Here is a 20,576-nt window from a genome sequence, read left to right on the forward strand (position 1 = left end):
CCCGGCCACGGCAGCACGCAGGGTGCCAGCACTGCCCGGGCTGTGGAAAGGGTTAATGCAGCCCGGGGCATTCATTGCATGGGGGCACCCCAACGCCACTGCCACGCTCACGGTGCCACCAAAGTCACCACGGGGCTCGGGGTCCCGTCAAAGCCACTGCAGCACTCGTGGGGCCAGCACCCAGGCTGGGCAGGCAGCCACGGGTCTGGGAGCTGCCCCATCCCAGGAGCACAGCAACAGCAAAAGGAGGCACAACGTTCTCCTAAAACAGGAGGTGAATGTGTGCCTGGAGGTGCCAGGGCAGGAGAAGAGCAGTTCAGGGCACAGGCATACCGTGCACGGCCACTCTTCAAAATATCCATGGGCTGAGAGAGTACAGGAGAGCTGGAGAGAGACTGTTTACAGGGCCTGGAGTGCCAGGACATGGGGAATGGCTTCCCACTGCCAGAGGGCAGGGTTAGATGGGGTTTTGGGAAGGATTCCACCCTGTGAAGGGGATGAGGCCCTGGCACAGGGTGCCCAGGGGAGCTGTGGCTGCCTCTGGATCCCTGGAAATGCCCAGGGTCAGGTTGGACAGGGCTTGGAGCAGCCTGGGATAGAGGAAGCTGTCCATGGGAGGGGTGGGATGAGATGGCTCTAAGGTCCTTTCCAGCCCAAACTGTTCTGGGATTCACAGATTTATTCACCTGCACAATTGTACACAATCCAGGGACAATGACAGAGCTCTGTCAGTTCTTTGCCCTTTTGCCCAAAACAGAGCACTACTGATCCACAAAATACTCCCTCATCACCATCACCTCTGGATCAGCTGATTCTGAAACGGGTCTTCAATCAGAATCTTCCCTGCCCAACCATTTGCAAACTTCCCTAGCACACATGGATTCTTGCAGCAACCAAAACATCTGGCTGGTGCCAGCCCCCATGTCGCTCCAAGGAAATTTTCCCCACTCTCCAGATCCCCTTGGGACGGGACCTGCCCTCCCCCCAGCCATGGAACTGTCAGTGCAGGTGGAGCAGGGAGAGAAATGGATGCATCTCCCCGCTCCGCTCCCAGAACAATTCCAGGATTCATCCTTCCCTGGCTGGCTGTGCTCATGAATAAACACCGCCGCTAACAACCCTTTACCTCGGCCCCAGGGAGGCATTTCTGCAATTTCTTGCTAGAATCCCTCTAAATGCATCACTTCCCCGGTCCCCCGTGGAGATGTTTGCACCAGCAGGAGCCGCTGGGCTGCGGCGTGCCGATGTCAGCAGCGAATCGGTTCCGAATTCCACCTCGCTCACCTTCCCTTCCCCCGGCGCGGGCACCAGCTGCGCTGCAGCCTGCAAAACACGGCTCCGGCTCCCGCCGCCAGCCCCAGCCTGCCACAGGAGCGGCAGCAGCAGGGAGAGGATGAAGAGACAAGTGCCACCGCGTCTGTGCTGCTGCCAGCGGGACACAGCACGGCGGCCGGGACGCTGCTCCTTCACCGGGAAATACGGCACGGGAATTATGGCTCAGCTAGCCAAACACAGCCCGGGCAGCACCCCGGGGGCAGCAGGGGCCCTGTTCCCACCCACCATCATGGCTGAGCCCCCAGCCCTGGCCCCCACCGCCACTGGGATGCACTGGGCACCCTGGCACAGAACCTGGTGGGAGCATTCACTGACATCCCCTCAGCCGGGCAGGATGCACCGGGGGGCCAGGGTGACCTCGGCTTCTGGGATCTCCTTGGGTACCAGGATTCCCTCAGGTACAAGGATGCCCTCAGGTGCCAGGGTGTCCTCGGGTTCTGGGATGTTCCCAGGTACCAGAATTTCCTCAGGTACCAGGATTCCCTTGGACACCAGGATTCCCTCGGGCACAAGGATGTCCTGGGTACCAGGATTCCCTCGGGCACCAGGACTCCTCTCAGGTACCAGGATGCCCTCGGGTACCAGGATTCTCCCATGTGCCAGGATGTCCTCAGGTACCAGGATGTCCCTGGGTACCAGGATGTCCCTGGGTACCAGGGATTCCCAGGGCACCAGGATTTCCCTCGGTACCAGGATGTCCTGGGTACCAGGATTCCCTCGGGCACCAGGATTCCTCCTCGGGCACCAGGATTCTCCCGTGTACCAGGATGTCCCTGGGTACCACGATGGGCTCAGTTACCCTGATGGCAGCGGCACCGCGGTGAGGCTGAGGCTGAGGGAGGGCGGTGCAGAGCCCAGCCCCGTGCGCCCCGTTGCCCGAGGGTCCCGGGGATGGGCGGAGTGCCCGAGGTTCGCTCCCCTGCGCTGCCGGGTCCCGGCTGTGCGGGAGCGGGGCTGCAGCGCAGGAGCAGCCCGGCTCTGCAGATCACCGATCTGTCAGCCCTCCTCACCGGCGGCCTTGGAAAACCCTGCAGGCAGGTGCAGGTGCCACATCAATATGTCAGCGCTCTGATGACGAGTTCATAATATTTTCTGCTTGCATTCCACTGTCTCCGTGTATTAGCAAACAGGCGTCTCCCAGCGCTGCTCGCCAGAGCCAGGGGTTGGGATTTAATAACAAAATCATCCTGGTAAATCATTAGTTGGTGATTCAGCATGGAAATGCCTCATTAGCACTTCAGCATGTGCAGTGTGTGACTTATGAAAACCTCTGAATTATGACTAATTAAGTGCGGGCCAAAATAATATCCCAGATCAGAACAATAGTCAAGAGATATTTTTTTTAAAATTATAGAATAGAATAGAATAGAAATAGAATAGAATTAAAAATAAAATAAAATAAAATAAAATAAAATAAAATAAAATAAAATAAAATAATGAAATGTGTGAGGCTACCAGAACTGGTGCACACTGGGAGGAGAATCCACGTGCACAAAGTCAGAAAGGAACAGTGCACAGAGAGATGGGGTTGTTTGGGAAGATTCCTCCATCCTGAAGCACTGGGACACAGAGTAACATCAACCTCTAATTAACAGAAGTTTTAAAATCTTCACCATGCTAATTAACTGCTATATTAATCACAGGAACTCTGAGGACCAGCACATTCAAAGCCCTCTCCAATCAAATCCCTTTTGCTCTGCAATGCTTGATCCCAAGCTGCTGGTGACGGGGCACTCTGTGCCTGCTTGGCTTCTCGTGGCACCGAGGATGGGGCTCCTGCTGTTCCCACCCAGGACATCCCCCTGGCAGCCCCAGGTGCTCAGAGGGGCTCCCACGCTGGCCTCAGTCCGTCACGGGGAGCAAGTGATGCTGAGCGAGCCTCTCACCCTAAGAAAGGCTCTAAAAATAAGCTCCTAATACACTCCTGCATCCTGTCAAGGCTTTAAATAGCTGTTTGGAGTTCAAATTTTAAAAACTGTTGAGCTCAAATCATTTATGACAACTTGGGAGCCAAAAATAAATGGGGATGAGGAAAGAGGAGGAGCCGTCCCCCGCCGAAGGCACCGAGGAGAGGAGCCCGTGGGCTGAGCCCGCGTGCAGCCGGGGTCCCTGGGGGCTCAGGGACAGGGGACAGGGCTGGGGGAGAGGGCTCTCTCAGGGTCACCCACCCTGGGGTGGCACTGGCCAGGCCTGTGCCCGGCTGGAGGCACTGGGAGGGTTCAACCTGTGGGGCAGGGGCACAGGGGGCTTTGCCTGGGAAATGGAGTCTGGCTCGTGAGCCAAGGAGTGTCTCTGAAATGAGGAGGGGCTGTCTGACAGCACCAGCTCCTCGTGATGTGGGTCCATTGTCAGGATACTCCTTTACCCTGTGGAATATTGGACTGTACTCTAATCCAGTTTGTCATTGGGAAAGTGCAGGGAGCGCTCACTCAGCTCTGCTCCAGAGACACCTGCAGCACAGCTGTGCACTGGCTCTGCCTGTGAGAGACACTCTGAGCTCGGGAGAGGGGAAAACAGCTGCCAAATCACAGAATTCCAGAATGGAGTGGGCTGGCAGAGATCTCACAAACCCCCTTGTTCCACCCCTGCCATGGCAGGGACACCTCCCACTGTCCCAGGGGCTCCCAGCCCCAGTGTCCAGCCTGGCCTTGGGCACTGCCAGGGATGCAGGGGCAGCCCCAGCTGCTCTGGGCACCTGTGCCAGGGCCTGCCACAATTCCTCATTCCCATATCCCATCCAGCCCTGCCCTCTGGCACTGGGAGCCATTCCCTGTGTCCTGTCCCTCCATGCTGTCCCCAGTCCCTCTGCAGCTCTCCTGGAGCCCCTCCAGGCCCTGCCAGGGGCTCTGAGCTCTCCCTGGACCCTGCCCCTCTCCAGGTGAGCCCCCCCAGGTGTCCCAGCCCGGCTCCAGAGGGGCTGCAGCCCTGGGGCAGCTCCGTGGCCTCGCCTGGTCTCGCTCCAGCGGGGCTGTACCTCGCTTTCCCTGGGCGGGGTGACCCTGTGTGACCCAGGGCTGTCCCCACAAGCACCGTGCACCCGGGCCGGGCTTTGCCATCCCTGTGTGGGGCACACCCTCGGCTGTGCCCTCCCTGTGCCAGCCCAGCCTGCCCAGCCGGCGCCGGCCATGCGCGCCAGGCTGTGAGCAATCGCCGCTCCCGGCCTTTCCAGAAATACTCTGCTCTCCTGCTCACTGACCTTTGATCCTTCATTCCCTTTGCCATTCTTCTGGAAAGCCCAGAAACGCCGAGGATGCCCTGACACTGGCGTCAGGGAGGAGGCTGGGACAGCACCGGGTGCCACCTGCCTGTGGCAGAGAGAGCAGGGCTGTGCTGGGAGGGGGCTCTGAGGGCACCGACAGGGCTCTGAGTGCAGGGCAGGGCTCTGAGTGCAGGAACAGGGCTGTGAGTGCAGGAACAGGGCTGTGAGGGCACCGACAGGGCTGTGAGTGCTGGCAGGGCTCTGAGTGCAGGAACAGGGCTCTGAGTGCAGGAACAGGGCTGTGAGTGCAGGGCAGGGCTCTGAGTGCAGGAACAGGGCTGTGAGTGCAGGGCAGGGGCTGTGAGTGCAGGGCAGGGCTCTGAGTGCAGGAACAGGGCTCTGAGTGCAGGAACAGGTCTGTGAGTGCAGGAACAGGGCTCTGAGTGCAGGGGCAGGCTGTGAGTGCAGGCAGGGCTGTGAGTGCAGGGACAGGGCTGTGAGTGCAGGAACAGGGCTGTGAGTGCAGGAACAGGGCTCTGAGTGCTGGGCAGGGCTCTGAGTGCAGAGACCGGGCTGTGAGTGCAGGGCAGGGGCTGTGAGTGCAGGGCAGGGCTGTGAGTGCAGGGCAGGGGCTGTGAGTGCAGGAACAGGGCTCTGGTGCAGGAACAGGGCTCTGAGTGCAGGAACAGGGCTCTGAGTGCAGGAACAGGGCTCTGAGTGCAGGAACAGGGCTCTGAGTGCAGGAACAGGCTCTGAGTGCAGGAACAGGGCTCTGAGTGCAGGAACAGGGCTCTGAGTGCTGGGCAGGGCTGTGAGTGCACTGACAGGGCTCTGAGTGCTGGGACCGGGCTCTGAGTGCTGGGACCGGGCTCTGAGTGCCGGCACGGGGTTCTGGACACACATCCCCTGGCTTCTTCTTCCCGATGTTCCCGGAGTCGACCCTGTGCAGTCACGATGCTCAGGCTGGTTGGGGAGAGGGGCAGTCGGAGTGCCGGGCACGCTGCAGCTCCTCACCCTCCTCTGCAACAGCTGAGTAGGAGTTTATAGAAAAAACACGTTTTCCCAAATCCCAGCGCTTTCTGCTGCAGCTCTTGGCTCTGGCTCACCTGCATCTCATGGCACAGCTCAGCAGCGGCCGGCGCTGCTCCTCCCTCCCAGGGATCGCGGTACCGGTTTCATTCCCTTCTCGCACAGTTCTGCTGCGAGAGCCGGGGGAAGCGCTCCTGTGCCCCGGGGGCCCGTTCCCGGTGCCGCCGCTGCCCTCCGCGCTCGCCGGCACCGGCACCGGCAGCAGCCTCAGCCCCAGCCCCAGCTCATCCTCATCCTCATCCCCAGCCTCAGCCTCAGCCTCATCCTCATCCTCAGCCTCATCCTCATCCTCATCCTCAGACCCATCTCATCCTCATCCTCATCCTCAGACCCCGCCTCATCCTCATCCTCATCCTCAGACCCGCCTCATCCTCATCATCATCTCATCCTCATCCTCATCATATCTCATACCTCAGCCTCAGCCTCAGCCTCAGCCTCATCCTCATCTCATCCTCATCATCCTCAGCCTCAGCCTCAGCCTCAGCGCCGGCGGCCAGGGTGAGCCCGCCTGTGCCGAGCCAGCGTTTGCCGTGTCCTGCTGGAAACCGGCAAGGGCAGAGCTTGGAAAAACCCGGTTGAGCTTGGGAAAAGCAAGTTTGGCATTGGGGGTGCATTATCTCTGCCCCTCAAGCTGGTGGGTACGGGCTGGGATGGCACCGGGAGATTGTGGGGTCAGAGCTGTGTAGGGTCAGAGATTGTGGGGTCAGAGCCATGTAGGGGTCAGAGCCGTGCCCGCACAGCCCATTTGTAGGTGACATCCAGCCCATATTGTAGGTGACATCCAGCCCATATTGTAGGTGACATCCAGCCCATACTGTAGGTGACATCCAGCCCATATTGTAGGTGACATCCTGCCCATATTGTAGGTGACATCCAGCCCATACTGTAAAGGGACATCCAGCCCATACTGTAGGTGACATCCAGCCCATACTGTAAAGGGACATCCAGCCCATACTGTAGGGGACATCCAGCCCATACTGTAAAGGGACATCCAGCCCATACTGTAGGTGACATCCAGCCCATACTGTAAAGGGACATCCAGCCCATACTGTAGGTGACATCCAGCCCATATTGTAGGTGACATCCAGCCCATACTGTAGGTGACATCCAGCCCATATGTAGGTGACATCCTGCCCATGTTTTACGGGACATCCAGCCCATACGGTAGGGGACATCCTGCCCATATTTTACGGGACATCCAGCCCGCATTGTAGGTGACATCCAGCGGCTGCGGGAAGCAGTGCAGCCCCACCGCCTCCACGGGCACCTGGCCAGGGCACAAGCTGTGGCTGTCCCTTCCCTGGAAGCGTTTAAGGCCGGGTCGGGCGGGTTTTGGAGCCGCCCGGCCCGGTGGGAGGTTTGGGTTAGATCCTGCTCGTGTCAGGGGGCTGGAACGAGGGGATGTGCGGGTCCCCTCCAAGCAGCTGAACGCAGAGCTAAGCTGGAGCCTGGGGAAGCTCAGTCCGCTGCCAGTGCCGGCACATCGCCCGCGGCGCCCGCAGGACACGAGGCCCCTCCGCACCCTCAGGGCTCCCAGCCGCTGCTCGGAGCAGGCAGCGCCGGCAGAGGGACGGTTCCGAGGTATTCGCAATTTCCTCCCACCTCGGGGGGATTCCCGCCCCGCCGGCCTCCAGCGGCAGCGAGAGAGCTCTCACTGTTTAATAACAGAGATGGGGGCACAGGCAGCACAAACGAACCTGCTGACGGGAGCAGCAGCGCCGACCCTTGCTTGGCACACAAGGCTCCAGCCCCTCGCGACTGCCGCAGAGCCAGGAGGTGGTGGGACCATCCCGGCCCTGCAGCTCTGGGACCCGATGGGTGTCACAGCCCCACGGGCTCGGCCCCGGCCCCACTGCTGCCCTGCCCTGGGGACAGCAGCCCCTCTGCCACCGCGGGAACCAGCGCCGTGCCAGGCAGCCCGTTTGGGGAGCGAGCCTTGTTTACTCTGCACTGAATGTTCACATCCCGGAGCCGCTCAGCTACATAATCACCCAAACCAACAGGGCCTTTGTGCTTGCCCAGCACGCTCAGGGACATCAAAGCCCTGGCTCCGGCCGCAGCCAGCCCCCGGGCCCTGTCTGGCTGCGGTTCCCACCGTGCCCGGAGGGTGCTGGGCAGGTGGGAGCGCCCCGGGAGCCGCCGGCAGCGCTGCCTGTCCCAACACTGCCCGAGATCCTCGCAGCTCCCAGGAGAGGGGCTGTGCCATGCCCTGGCTGAAGCCGGGGGTCTTTGGGCCGGGGGTGCTGGTTGGACACGGACCCCTTGCACGAGTGGCGTGCTCTCCCAGCCCTTTGCTGCTGCCCTGGTTTGTCAAACCCCTCTATTTCACACCATCCAAAACAGAGGGGACATGACTGCCATTGTCTCCTACCTGTGGGGTGGCTCTGGAGGGCCAAGGGACAAAGGACAGTGTCCCAGCCCGAGAGACACAGGCAGCACAGGCTCCAGCTGCCTCCCTGCTCCATGGGCCAGGTATACTGGGCCCCATCATCATCTTTTGTTTTGTCCTTCAAGCAGCAAATAAACCTGGACCAAAACCAGAAGGGATTGTGGCCACAGCCACCCAGAGCCCACAGAAAGCAGGCCTTGATGTCCCACACATGCAGGAGTTTCCACAGCTCACTGTCTTCCAACAGGAACTGTAGAGGTGTTTTAGTTTGGAAAAACATGCTATTTCCACCTGCAATGTCATCCTGTGCTCATTCCATGCCTGGGAGAGGGTGGCACAGCCCTGGGAAGCAGTGACTGAGACGCTGGAAGGACAGGGATGATGCAGGGCACCTGAATCAGCCCAAGGCACTGGTACTGCCAGCTGCTCTGTCACCTCCACCCTTCTCTCTGCTGCTGCCAGTCCCGGGGCACCCAGGGCCGAAGGACAGCAGGTCCCTGGCGGCAGGGACAGCCTGCCTGGCCCAGCCCAGAGCTCCGGGGCTGCTGACTCACACCGGGACAATCTCCGGCCCAGCCCGAGTCCCCTCCATGGCCGGGGCTGCTCCTGCCGGTGGCCAACGCCCCTGAGAGCCAGGGCACGGCAGGATCAACCTGCCCGGCTGCGAGGGGAGGGAGGGCTGCATGGCTCAGCCTCGGTTGCCCTGCAGCTGGGAACGGCAGGGCTGAGGGTGCTGGGGGCCAGGGCTGGCCTGGAGTGAGGGTGATGCTGGCCAGGGCTGGCCTGGAGTGAGGGTGATGCTGGCCAGGGCTGGCCATGGCCCCCAGACATCCCGGGCTCTGCTGCATGGCTGGGGATGCCCGTGACTGCCCAGGACAGACCGGGCTCAGCCGCTCTGCTCGAGTGTGTGACGGGAGGAAGCACTCAGGGGGGATGTGGAGGACAGCGTGGGGACATGGTGACGCTGCCGTGGGGCACAGGATGGGGCGTCACCACTGTCACAGGCGCCCCAACACCTCTCTGAGCAGCTGGAGCGGGAGCGGCGGCACCAGACCCTTCCCTGCCCCTGCCGTGGGGCTTTCCTGCCTCTCGGGGGTGTGACACCGCGGCCTGGGGTCCGTGCGGCTGCGGGTGCCTTTCTGCAGCGTCAGACGAATCCGCCCGGCTGCACCCCCGCGATTTATTCGGCTTAATCCGGCGGCGGGCAGGTCCCACCGCGCCCCGCCGGCGGGTGCCGGCTCAGCCCCGGGGGGACGGTCCCTCCCCGCAGGGAGGGGACTGAGTTATGAAAGTTGTGCATGGGGAGTGTCCGGGGGGCCGGAGCAGACGAGCCCAGGGCGCGGGGCACTCGCTGCGGGCAGGCTGGGCTGCGGCACCCGCGCTCCCCGGCAGCTCCGGCGGCAAGAGGCGCCCGGCCGCAGCCCGAGCTCCGTCCCCGCCGCTCCGCACCGGCCGAACCTGCGGGGTGCGCCCCGCCGCTCTCCTGAGGCCGCTCTCGTGCCCTTATCACTTTTCCAGCCCAGCTTCTGCACCTGACTGTTGGACGGAGAACTGATAAGGGTATGCGAGTGACACGAGCACCGTCCTGCCGCGCCGGTGGCCCCCGGGCTGCCCCGGCCGCGGCCCGGCTCCAGCTGCATCCGTGCCTGGGCAGCTCCAGATGTGGGCTCGGCGCAACCCGGCCGCAAACCAAGCGCAGGGGATGCAGAAGTATCTTTTTCCACTAAAGCCTGGCGGGTCCCGTCGCTCCGGGGTTTTCCCTTTCAGCATCTGCAGCAGGTCTCCAGCAGGAAAATGCATCTTTTTGGAAAAGGTTCTTGAAATGCTTTTTAATGCGTTACCGTTTGCTTGTGTTTCAGTGAAGTTAGCTGGGAATTCTTTGGGATCAACGTAAAGAATCATTCTGAAAGTAAGAAATGAGTGTAAAACTCCTGTGCCTTCCTGTGCCTGCAATTGTTCCCGTTTAAAGCCATTTATTCCCGACATTTCCCTGGGTTTCTAGGTGAGTTCCTGCCGGCCATCTCCAGCCGCAGCAGCCGGAGGCAATGGTGAGCACTGCAGCGGGACAAGGGCAGCAGACCCCGGCATGAGGTAAGGGGGTCTCTGTGCTCCCATCCCCTCGGGGTGCTGCACCCCAGGTCCCACCCGGCCCGGGGCTGCCAGAGCTCCCACAGGCGCTGCCCCTGCACGGCAAACCGATGCCCTAAAGCACCCAGGAATCCCTCCACATGTCCATCCTCCTTTTCCCAGTTTTCCAGCTATTCCCACCTGTCAGACCTTTCCTGCCTCCTCTGAAGTGTTCAATGGCAGAGTGAGTGCCAGCACAATGCCAGTCCTGGGGTGCTTGCCCATGGATGCGTGGCTGGGTGGAGAGGAAAGAGCCAGCACCAGCACAGAGAGGAGGTTTCTTTCCCCAGGGGATACAGCCTGGCCTGGCCGAACCCCATGGGTGCACAGCCCACACCCGGGGCTGCCCTGGCCCCCGTGACCCCCACAGCACCCCCTGCTCAGCCCCAGGGGCTCCCCAAAGCACCGACACCCCCCAGAACTGCCCTGCTCTCCCTGCTCTCCCTGCTGCTCAGCCCAAGGCTGCAGGGGATCCCCGAGCCCCACAGGGGTGGGTACCCCAGATCCCCTGAATTCCCAGGTGCAGGCATCAGGGCAGGGAGCAAAGTGGAGGAGCAGCTCCGTGTCAGGCGCTGCATGCACATGGCCTGGGGAGGGGATGCACCCCTAAACCCACCCCCTAAAGGTGCACCCCCTAAACCCAGCCCCTCTGCTCCAGAGCTGGGGCCCCTTCTGACCCCTGGCTGGGCCCCAGACACTGACTCAGCCCCAGTGTGGGAGTCTCAGCCCCCCAGGCTCACTGCCACATTGCCACAGTGGTGCCACATTGCCACAGTGGTGCCACATTGCCACAGTGGTGCCGCACTGTCCTGTGCCAGGCACGGCTCTTTTCTCCCTCTGCAGCCCTGTGGGGATCCTCTGCACAGCCAGTCCCTGCCACAACCCCGAGCGTGCCCTTGGAGCACAGAGGGACGGGTCAGAATTTGGGACACGCTTTGTCCCCCCCAGTGACTCCGGCCCCAGGCCAAGGGGCGGGCAGGGTGTGACCCCGCCACGCCTCAGCTCCGGGCTCACACTGCAGCGGCTGGCACCGGTGGGCTCGGAGCACTCGCGGGTCCCAGCGCTGCTCTACACAGAGCCCAGGCAGCCCCTCGGCTGCTCCGGGGAAGGGTGGAGGTGGCGGTGGACGCACAAAATGGAGTGAGGGAGGAGTGGGGTTGTCCCCACCATCCCGCCCTGGGCCGGCTGAGGGACAGAAGCGGAGCGGTCATGGCATCCCTGGGCACTGGGGGCTTCCCTGGGGAGCACCGGGAGCTTCCGAGAGCCCCAGACTGGCCAGGGTGGGGGCCTGAAGCTACCGGGAACCCCAAATGGGTGGGGTGAGCGCCCGGAGCCCCCGAGAGCCCCAGATGTGAGTTCTGCATGAGGGGTTGATGGGGGCCGGGACCTCATGTGATCCCTCTGCAAACAGCCGCCGGCGGGCTGTCAGCGTGGATTTGGCTTTCCCCCGCGGCAGGTGGGGTGATCAGCCATGAAAAGGCGGCTTAGCGGCACCGGAAAACTCCTGAGGCAGCCGAATTCCCGGGGAGCCGGGCCCGGGGGCGGCGGCTGAGCCAGCGCCGCGGCCGCCGCTCGCCCCGAGCACGTAGCCCCGATATTAAAGTCCCGAATAGGAAATTCCACTTCTTCAGAAAAAAAAACCAGCAGCCGGATATTTCATAAGTGTCCCGGCGGACATGAAAGCCGCACCAGGAAATTTCACTCGGCAGAGATATTAAAGTGGATGCAGCCCTTGGGGCACAGGGCGAGGGCCGGCCGCGGGGACACGCGTGTGCACATTCCACTGTCCCTCGTGTCGCTGTCGCGGCCAGCCCTGCCTGAGCCCCAGCCACGGCTGCACCGGGGCACGGGAGCCAAGGGCTCAGGGTGACCCCAGGGGCAGGGACACAGGGAGGGCAGCAGCCGAGCCCCCAGCAGGGCACAGGGCAGGGTCCCAGCCCCGGGAAGGGCAGGGGCGCTGCCAGCCCCGGGCACAGGGCAGGGTCCCAGCCCCGGGCACAGGGCAGGGTCCCAGCCCCGGGAAGGGCAGTGGCGCTGCCCCGGGCAGAGGGCAGGGTCCCAGGGGCGCTGCCAGCCCCGGGCACAGGGCAGGGTCCCAGGGGCGCTGCCAGCCCCGGGCACAGGGCAGGGTCCCAGGGGCGCTGCCAGCCCCGGGCACAGGGCAGGGTCCCAGGGGCGCTGCCAGCCCCGGGCACAGGGCAGGGTCCCAGGGGCGCTGCCCCGGGCACAGGGCAGGGTCCCAGGGGCGCTGCCAGCCCCGGGCACAAGGCAGGGTCCCAGGGGCGCTGCCAGCCCCGGGCACAGGGCAGGGTCCCAGCCCCGGGCACAGGGCAGGGTCCCAGGGGCGCTGCCAGCCCCGGGCACAGGGCAGGGTCCCAGCCCCGGGCACGGCGCAGCATCGCTCAGCCCCGCGCTGCCGGGAGCGCCGCCCCCGCAGGCACCGAGCGCGGCTAATTGCAGGTTATTGCGCTGCTCTGTCATCAAACACGGATCCGTTCTCTTCCGACACGCGCTCCGAGCAGTGCAAACTCGGATCTGCTCCTGCCTCCGCTCAGCCTCTCCTCAGGCTCGGCGCAACAGCGGCTGCGGTGCCACCCCGGGGCAGAGGGTGCGGTGCGCTTGGGGATGGCAGGGGCCGTAAAGCTCATCCCATTGCACACCTGCCGCGGCAGGGACACCTCCCAACACCCCAGGGTGCCCCAAGCCCCAGTGTCCAACCCGGCCCTGGGCACTGCCAGCGATCCAGGGGCAGCCTCAGCTGCTCTGGGCCCCCTGTGCCAGGGCCTGCCCACCCTCCCCGGGAGCAATCCCTGCCCAGAGTCCCATCCATCCCTGCCCTCCGGCACTGGAAGCCATCCCACCTTGTTCTGGCACTCCATGTCCTGTTCTCAGTCCCTCTGCTGCTCTCCTGGAGCCTCTTTGGGCAGTGGAAGGAGCTCTGAGGTATTCCCAGAGCTTTCCCTTCTCCAGGCTGAAGACATTTCATCCCTCAGCTCTGGCTGAGTCAGGATCCAGCAGCCCAGATCCTGGGCTGTGTCTCCAGGTCAGTCTGGAGCCCCACACCTCTGCCATGCCCAGGGACCAGGCAGTGACATTTTCCTGTTGCTGTTCCCTGTGGGGATTCCTCAGAATTGGGAGTTAAACACAACCCAAAGAGCATTGTAATGGCTCAAGAGAAAACGAGTTTCTAAAATTAAAAGAGCAAAGTAAGACAATGGAATATTTTTGCATTGATTTTCTTGCCATGAATATTTATAAAACTTAGTTCAATAATATCAAGGAAATGCAGGACAGTGCCGGGTGAGAGCTGCATCCCCATCCCAGGGCAAGGCCCACACTGGACCTCAGTGCCTGTGCCCTGCCAGCATCAGAGCTGCAGCACTGATTCCAGGAGCTCAGAGCAGGGAATCACCTATCCAAAGCCCAGAAAACCCCCAGAAATACCCCCAAAACCACAAGGAATTCATTGCCCATTCCCACAAGCAATAAACACAGTGCCCAGAAAGCCCAAGCTTTTTCTTCTCCCTGCCCCATCACAGCACACTGTCACCTTAATTGGTAAATAATCCCACAAATTGCATTGTCACTCCATCCCTTCCATGCCTGCCCAGAGCAGCTGGGGCTGCCCCTGGGTCCCTGCAGTGTCCCAGGCCAGGCGGGACAGGGCTGGGAGCACCTGGGACAGTGGAAGGTGTCCCTGCATGGCAGGGGTGGGATGGGATGGGCTCTAAGGAGCTCCCAAGCCATTCTGGGATTCAGTGATTCACCCGTTACAGCACAAGTGGCCTCATCCCCCGCTGCCACCCACGGAGATTCATTCCTCCTGCCAGGATCTGATTTCCACCCTGGTACCAGGGGCATTTCCAGCCTCCTGAGGTGAGGGGTGCTCTGCTGCCCCTCTGGAGCACGCCATGGGGAAAGCCCACGTGGAGGTGCAGGAATGTGCAGATTACAGAGGGGAAATGGTGTAGGGAGAGAGAGGAGTTGTCAAGGCAACAGCAACTGCAGGATTGGGAGAGGGAAGGAGGGGGAACGGGGGTACCTGGGGGTGCAGTGGTGGACACAGGGGCACAAGAAGCCAAGGGTGAGGACAGGGACACAAACACAATTCTCTGCCCCCCTGCCCACCAGGACAGCTCCCAGCCCTGCTGCCAATGAGAGAGGATGGTCCAGGGCCCCACAGCATCCCCAGGGCCCATCCCCTGCATGCTGCCCAACCCCACAGCATCCCCAATCCCCAGAGCCCATCCCCTGCCTGCTGCCCAGCCCCACAGCATCCCCACAGCATCCCCAGGGCCCATCCCCTGCCTGCTGCCCAGCCCCACAGCATCCCCAGGGCCCATCCCCTGCCTGCTGCCCAGCCCCACAGCATCCCCACAGCATCCCCAGAGCCCATCCCCTGCCTGCTGCCCAGCCCCACAGCATCCCCACAGCATCCCCAGAGCCCATCCCCTGCCTGCTGCCCAGCCCCACAGCATCCCCACAGCATCCCCAGGGCCCATCCCCTGCCTGCTGCCCAGCCCCACAGCATCCCCACAGCATCCCCAGGGCCCATCCCCTGCCTGCTGCCCAGCCCCACAGCATCCCCAATCCCCAGAGCCCATCCCCTGCATGCTGCCCGGCCCCACAGCATCCCCACAGCATCCCCAGGGCCCATCCCCTGCCTGCTGCCCAGCCCCACAGCATCCCCAGGGCCCATCCCCTGCCTGCTGCCCAGCCCCACAGCATCCCCACAGCATCCCCAGGGCCCATCCCCTGCCTGCTGCCCAGCCCCACAGCATCCCCAATCCCCAGAGCCCATCCCCTGCATGCTGCCCGGCCCCACAGCATCCCCACAGCATCCCCAGGGCCCATCCCCTGCCTGCTGCCCAGCCCCACAGCATCCCCAGGGCCCATCCCCTGCCTGCTGCCCAGCCCCACAGCATCCCCAATCCCCAGAGCCCATCCCCTGCATGCTGCCCAGCCCCACAGCATCCCCAATCCCCAGAGCCCATCCCCTGCATGCTGCCCGGCCCCACAGCATCCCCAGGGCCCATCCCCTGCATGCTGCCCGGCCCCACAGCATCCCCAGGGCCCATCCCCTGCCTGCTGCCCAGCCCCACAGCATCCCCAGGGCCCAGCAAGGGACAGAAGCTGCCACTCTCCAAGGCCCAGCACTGAGTGACACCAAGTGACACCAGTGACACCAAGGGGAGCAGCTCTGGCTGCTCAGTGGCACAGGCCACCACAGTCTGATTTTCAGAGCTTTCCACAAGTTGCTAGTCTGAGCCAAACCAGCTCCTCACACTGAGGGGCAGAGTCCAGAGAGATCCCTTCCCCACCCATCTCCAAACTTACAGGAGATGCTGAAACTCTGCTCAGGCCTCAGATGGGCACGGAGGTGCCAGCTCAGAGAGGAGACAGCAGGCACAGTCACCTGTGAGGCCGTGGTGGCCAGTGCAGCCACAGAGCTGCCGGTGCGACACGGATCCAGCCTGGATCCAAGTTCAGCACCACGGCAGGGAGGGTGCAGGCGTGATCAGGGCACAGGGAATCCTCTGCACGGGGCACCGACAGACCCTGCTGTGCAAACTCTGTCACTGCCCCCAGCCAGGGCAGGGCAGGGGTGGGGACACGCGGGGAGTCGGGGCACAGGCAGCCAGGGGCTCCGTGCTGCTCTGCCACTGCCTGAGCCCCACAGCTGGAGCACCCTGCTCCCTCCTGCCCTGGGCTCTCAGAGCCCCAGAGAGCTCCACTCCTGCTTAAAATGAGACCTGGGGACAGAACAGGGAAGCTCAGCCCTGCTCCCTGCTGAGCCCCTGCTCCCCACGCACCCATGCCAGCAGCGATCCCTGCCAGGCCCTGACAGCTCCCTGAAGCTGCTGCACTATTTTTACCCCACGGTTGCTATAGAGACATCAGAGCCGCTCCCTGTGATGATGCAGCTGCTTTTGGGTGATGCAGTCTCTTCCAGAAGCACTGCATCACCCACTGCATCACTCACTGCATCACCCCCTGCATCACCCCCTGCATCACCCCCTGCATCACCCCCTGCATCACCCCCTGCATCACTCCCTGCATCACCCACTGCATCATCTGCTGCATCACCCCCTGCATCACTCACTGCATCACCCCCTGCATCGCCCACTGCATCATCTGCTGCATCACCCCCTGCATCACTCACTGCATCACCCCCTGCATCGCCCACTGCATCATCTGCTGCATCACCCCCTGCATCACCCCCAACTGCATCACCCCCTGCATCACCCCCTGCATCACCCACTGCATCACTCACTGCATCATCTGCTGCATCACCCACTGCATCACCCACTGCATCATCTGCTGCATCACTCCCTGCATCACCCCCTGCATCACTCACTGCATCACTCACTGCATCACCCCCTGCATCACCCCCTGCATCACCCCCTGCATCACCCACTGCATCACCCCCTGCATCACCCCCTGCATCACCCACTGCATCATCTGCTGCATCACCCCCTGCATCACTCACTGCATCACCCCCTGCATCGCCCACTGCATCATCTGCTGCATCACCCCCTGCATCACTCACTGCATCACCCCCTGCATCGCCCACTGCATCATCTGCTGCATCACCCCCTGCATCACCCCCAACTGCATCACCCCCTGCATCACCCCCTGCATCACCCACTGCATCACTCACTGCATCATCTGCTGCATCACCCACTGCATCACCCACTGCATCATCTGCTGCATCACTCCCTGCATCACCCCCTGCATCACTCACTGCATCACTCACTGCATCACCCCCTGCATCACCCCCTGCATCACCCCCTGCATCACCCCCAACTGCATCACCCACTGCATCACCCACTGCATCACCCCCTGCATCACCCCCAACTGCATCACCCACTGCATCACCCCCTGCATCACCCCCTGCATCACCCACTGCATCATCTGCTGCATCACCCCCTGCATCACCCCCTGCATCACCCCCTGCATCACTCACTGCATCACCCCCTGCATCACCCCCTGCATCACCCCCTGCATCATCTGCTGCATCACCCCCTGCATCACCCCCTGCATCACCCCCTGCATCACCCCCTGCATCACCCCCTGCATCACCCACTGCATCACCCCCTGCATCACCCACTGCATCACCCCCTGCATCACCCCCTGCATCACCCCCTGCATCACCCACTGCATCACCCCCTGCATCACCCCCAACTGCATCACCCACTGCATCACCCCCTGCATCACCCCCTGCATCACCCACTGCATCATCTGCTGCATCACCCCCTGCATCACCCCCTGCATCACCCCCTGCATCACCCCCTGCATCACCCCCTGCATCACCCCCTGCATCACCCCCTGCATCATCTGCTGCATCACCCCCTGCATCACCCCCTGCATCACCCCCTGCATCACTCACTGCATCACCCCCTGCATCACCCCCTGCATCACCCACTGCATCATCTGCTGCATCACCCCCTGCATCACCCCCTGCATCACCCACTGCGTCATCCACTGCATCACCCACTGCATCACCCCCTGCATCACCCCCTGTTATCACCTGTTGCATCATCACCCACTGCGTGAGCCCCCTCTGCACCACCCGTTCAGGTCCCCTGGGACCCCCCTCTGTCCCCAGAGGTGTGTGCCAGCCCCGTGCCCTCGGCAGTGCCCCAGGAAGGGGGGTCACACAGACCTGCTCCACCCCTCACTCTGGTGCCCCGGGCTGGGGTGAGCTGCTGCTTCCCCAGCCTGCTCCAGGGGCTGCCACGCTGGGCAAGGTCTCAGCAAGGCAGCTCAGCCGTCTGGCCAGGGCCACCAGAGGGGACAAGGAGCAGCAGTGTGTGGCGCTGCACGGCCACAGGGAGTGGCAGGGCTGTCACTAATGGATTTTAGCTGACTGATCTCTGGTACACCCATTTTTCCAGCAGGAGAAATCAGGGTCCCGATTAAAGCAGGTACAAACCTGAGCCAGGCTCCAGCTCTGCTCAGAACTGGAAAGCAAGGTGCTGTGGGCACGGTTGCACCCTCTCCTCCGTGAAGCCCCAGGAGGGGCTGGGGCTGAACTCTGGTGGGCTGGGACCCCCTGCCCGGTGCCAAAGGGGGGACCCGGGCTGTGCCCCAGGCAGCAGCAGCAGCAGCAGCAGCAGCAGAGCAGCAGCAGAGCCAGGGGTCCCCGGAACACTGAGCTCCCCCGGGGCTCTGCTGCTCCCCCGGGGCTCTGCTGCTCCCCCGGGGCAGCCTCAGCCCCAGAAGCCTGGCTGTGAGCAGGGAACAGCAGCCGTGAGGGGATGAGCTGGCAGGAACAGCTCACACAGCCCTCGGCAAAGCACCTAAAATAGAACCTGCCAGCAGCCACTGCCTCTGGGGACACGGGGCTGGTCCAGCCCTTGCTGAGGCTGCCCTGGCACCCCTGGGCCTGAGCCCGGAGCCCGAGGTTGTGCCTGGAGGTGGTGCAGGACCCCTCCCCAGCAGGCAGACCCAGCTCTGCTCAGCCAGGGCCTGCAGCTCCTCCAGGGCTGAGGAGAACATGGAGCCCACAGCCCCTCGCCATCCTGTCCCTGCTGCCACAATCTCAGCCCCTCAAGGCATCACTGCAGCCCCTCGAATGCCCCGGGCACCCCACAGAGAACAAACAGCCCCGTTACAGCCCCATGAAGCAGCTCCCCCTCCTCCAGGCAGGGCCAGACCCCAGCCAGAACCTCAGCAGGCTCTAACAAAGGGGTGACAGCTCCCTGGCTGCTCATCCAGGTGGGGTAGAGCTGGGATGGCCCCACAAAGCCTCCAGCATCTCTGCTGTTCTCTGCAGTGACACGGCTCTGTCACCTCTGCCCTCTCTGTCCTGCCCAGGTGAGGATCCCGGGTGCCACCCGTGCCACAGGGGACTGGCATCACCAGCAGCACTTGCAGGCACTGCCCAGCCCTCCGCACCCTGCAGGGCTGTTCCGTGGGGGCAGAGCACCCTGTGGCCGCACCCAGCCACCTCAAAGCCACCCCATCCCAGTTTTGTCCCAAACTGGTCATGTCTGGAGCCCATCCTGCTGCCCCAAGGCTGCAGGGGCACTGCTGAGACCAAGCCCACGGCTCCGAGCCCTCACAGAGCTGCAGCCTCTCCAGCAGCCATCCCTGCAGCCCGTTGCCATGGCATCCTCAGGGATGGCACAGATACTGGGGAGGAAGACAAGGAGGATGAAGACAGGTGGACACATTGGCTCTGCAAAGCCAGGGCAGGGATGGGGCAGATTTGAGGCCCTCTGGCAGCAGGCAGGGGCCACCCTGCTGCCCTCCCAGGACTGGTGTAACAGAGCTGGCATTGCCACGCTCCCTTCCCTGCTGGGGCATCTCCCACCCATGGACACCTGGAGGTTGGTGAGACTAGGCTGGTGGAGCAGGAAAGGGAATTCTTGGGGTTTAACATCTTCAAGGATAGGTCACTCCTGCTTTCCAGCCAGGAGCAGCCAGCCTGGGGTGCAGCACAGGGGTGAGAACTCGCAGGAGCAGCAAGGGGGGCAGAGCACAAAGGGGCTCCTGCAGGGGAGGGGGCTCCCCAAGCCCCACTGCCAGCATTCTCCCCAAGCCCCACTGCCAGCATTCTCCCCAAGCCTTACTGCCAGCATTTTCCCCAAGCCTCATTGCCAGCATTCTCCCCAAGCCCCACTGCCAGCATTCTCCCCAAGCCCCACTGCCAGCATTCTCCCCAAGCCCCACTGCCAGCATTCTCCCCAAGCCTTACTGCCAGCATTCTCCCCAAACCTTACTGCCAGCATTCTCCCCAAGCCCCACTGCCAGCATTCTCCTCTTTGCCATCATCAGGCACCCAGGACCTTCCCTCTTTCCCCACAAGCACCTCCTCCCTCCTTGTCTCCATCCCTGACCCACACTGGGAGCAGAGCAGAGCCCCCTCACCAGGGGGATGTGGTGGCTTCCCCTGGGCAGCCTGGGCTCCTCCTGCCACCATCAGGAGTTTATTTTTAAGATGTTTATTTTGTCAAGGTGTTCAGATTATGTTGCTGTTAGGAGTTAGTGTGTTTATTTTTGCCAAGTAAAGTGGTGTGCTCATGCATCAGAAAATGGACAGATAAACACATTTTTGGGGGGGTTATGGCCAATTTAGGCAGGTACTGCAGAGTGTCTGTGTTACCAAGTCAGGAGGAACCTGCCATAAGATTTGCCAAATGTTCCCTAACATAGTAAGACTGACTTAATTTCTCTGCTGGCTCTGATTCTCATTGTCATCATCTCTGAATGAGGAGCGCTGCAATATTAAATTATATTTTATTAATCACAAGACAAATCTCCCCAAATGTTAATGTGATATGGGGGGTGTGATGACAAACACCCTCACAGCTGGGATGTCAGGGTGGTGGTCGGGGGCATCTGTGACCATTTCCCCCTTCCTCCAAATTCCCTTTCTGCTGGGACTGCTCTGAAAGGGACCCCGAGGGAGGTGGAGGAAGCTGCTGGGAA

This window comes from Molothrus ater, chromosome 13 (assembly GCF_012460135.2).
Source record: "Molothrus ater isolate BHLD 08-10-18 breed brown headed cowbird chromosome 13, BPBGC_Mater_1.1, whole genome shotgun sequence".
NCBI classification, from domain to species: Eukaryota; Metazoa; Chordata; class Aves; order Passeriformes; family Icteridae; genus Molothrus; species Molothrus ater.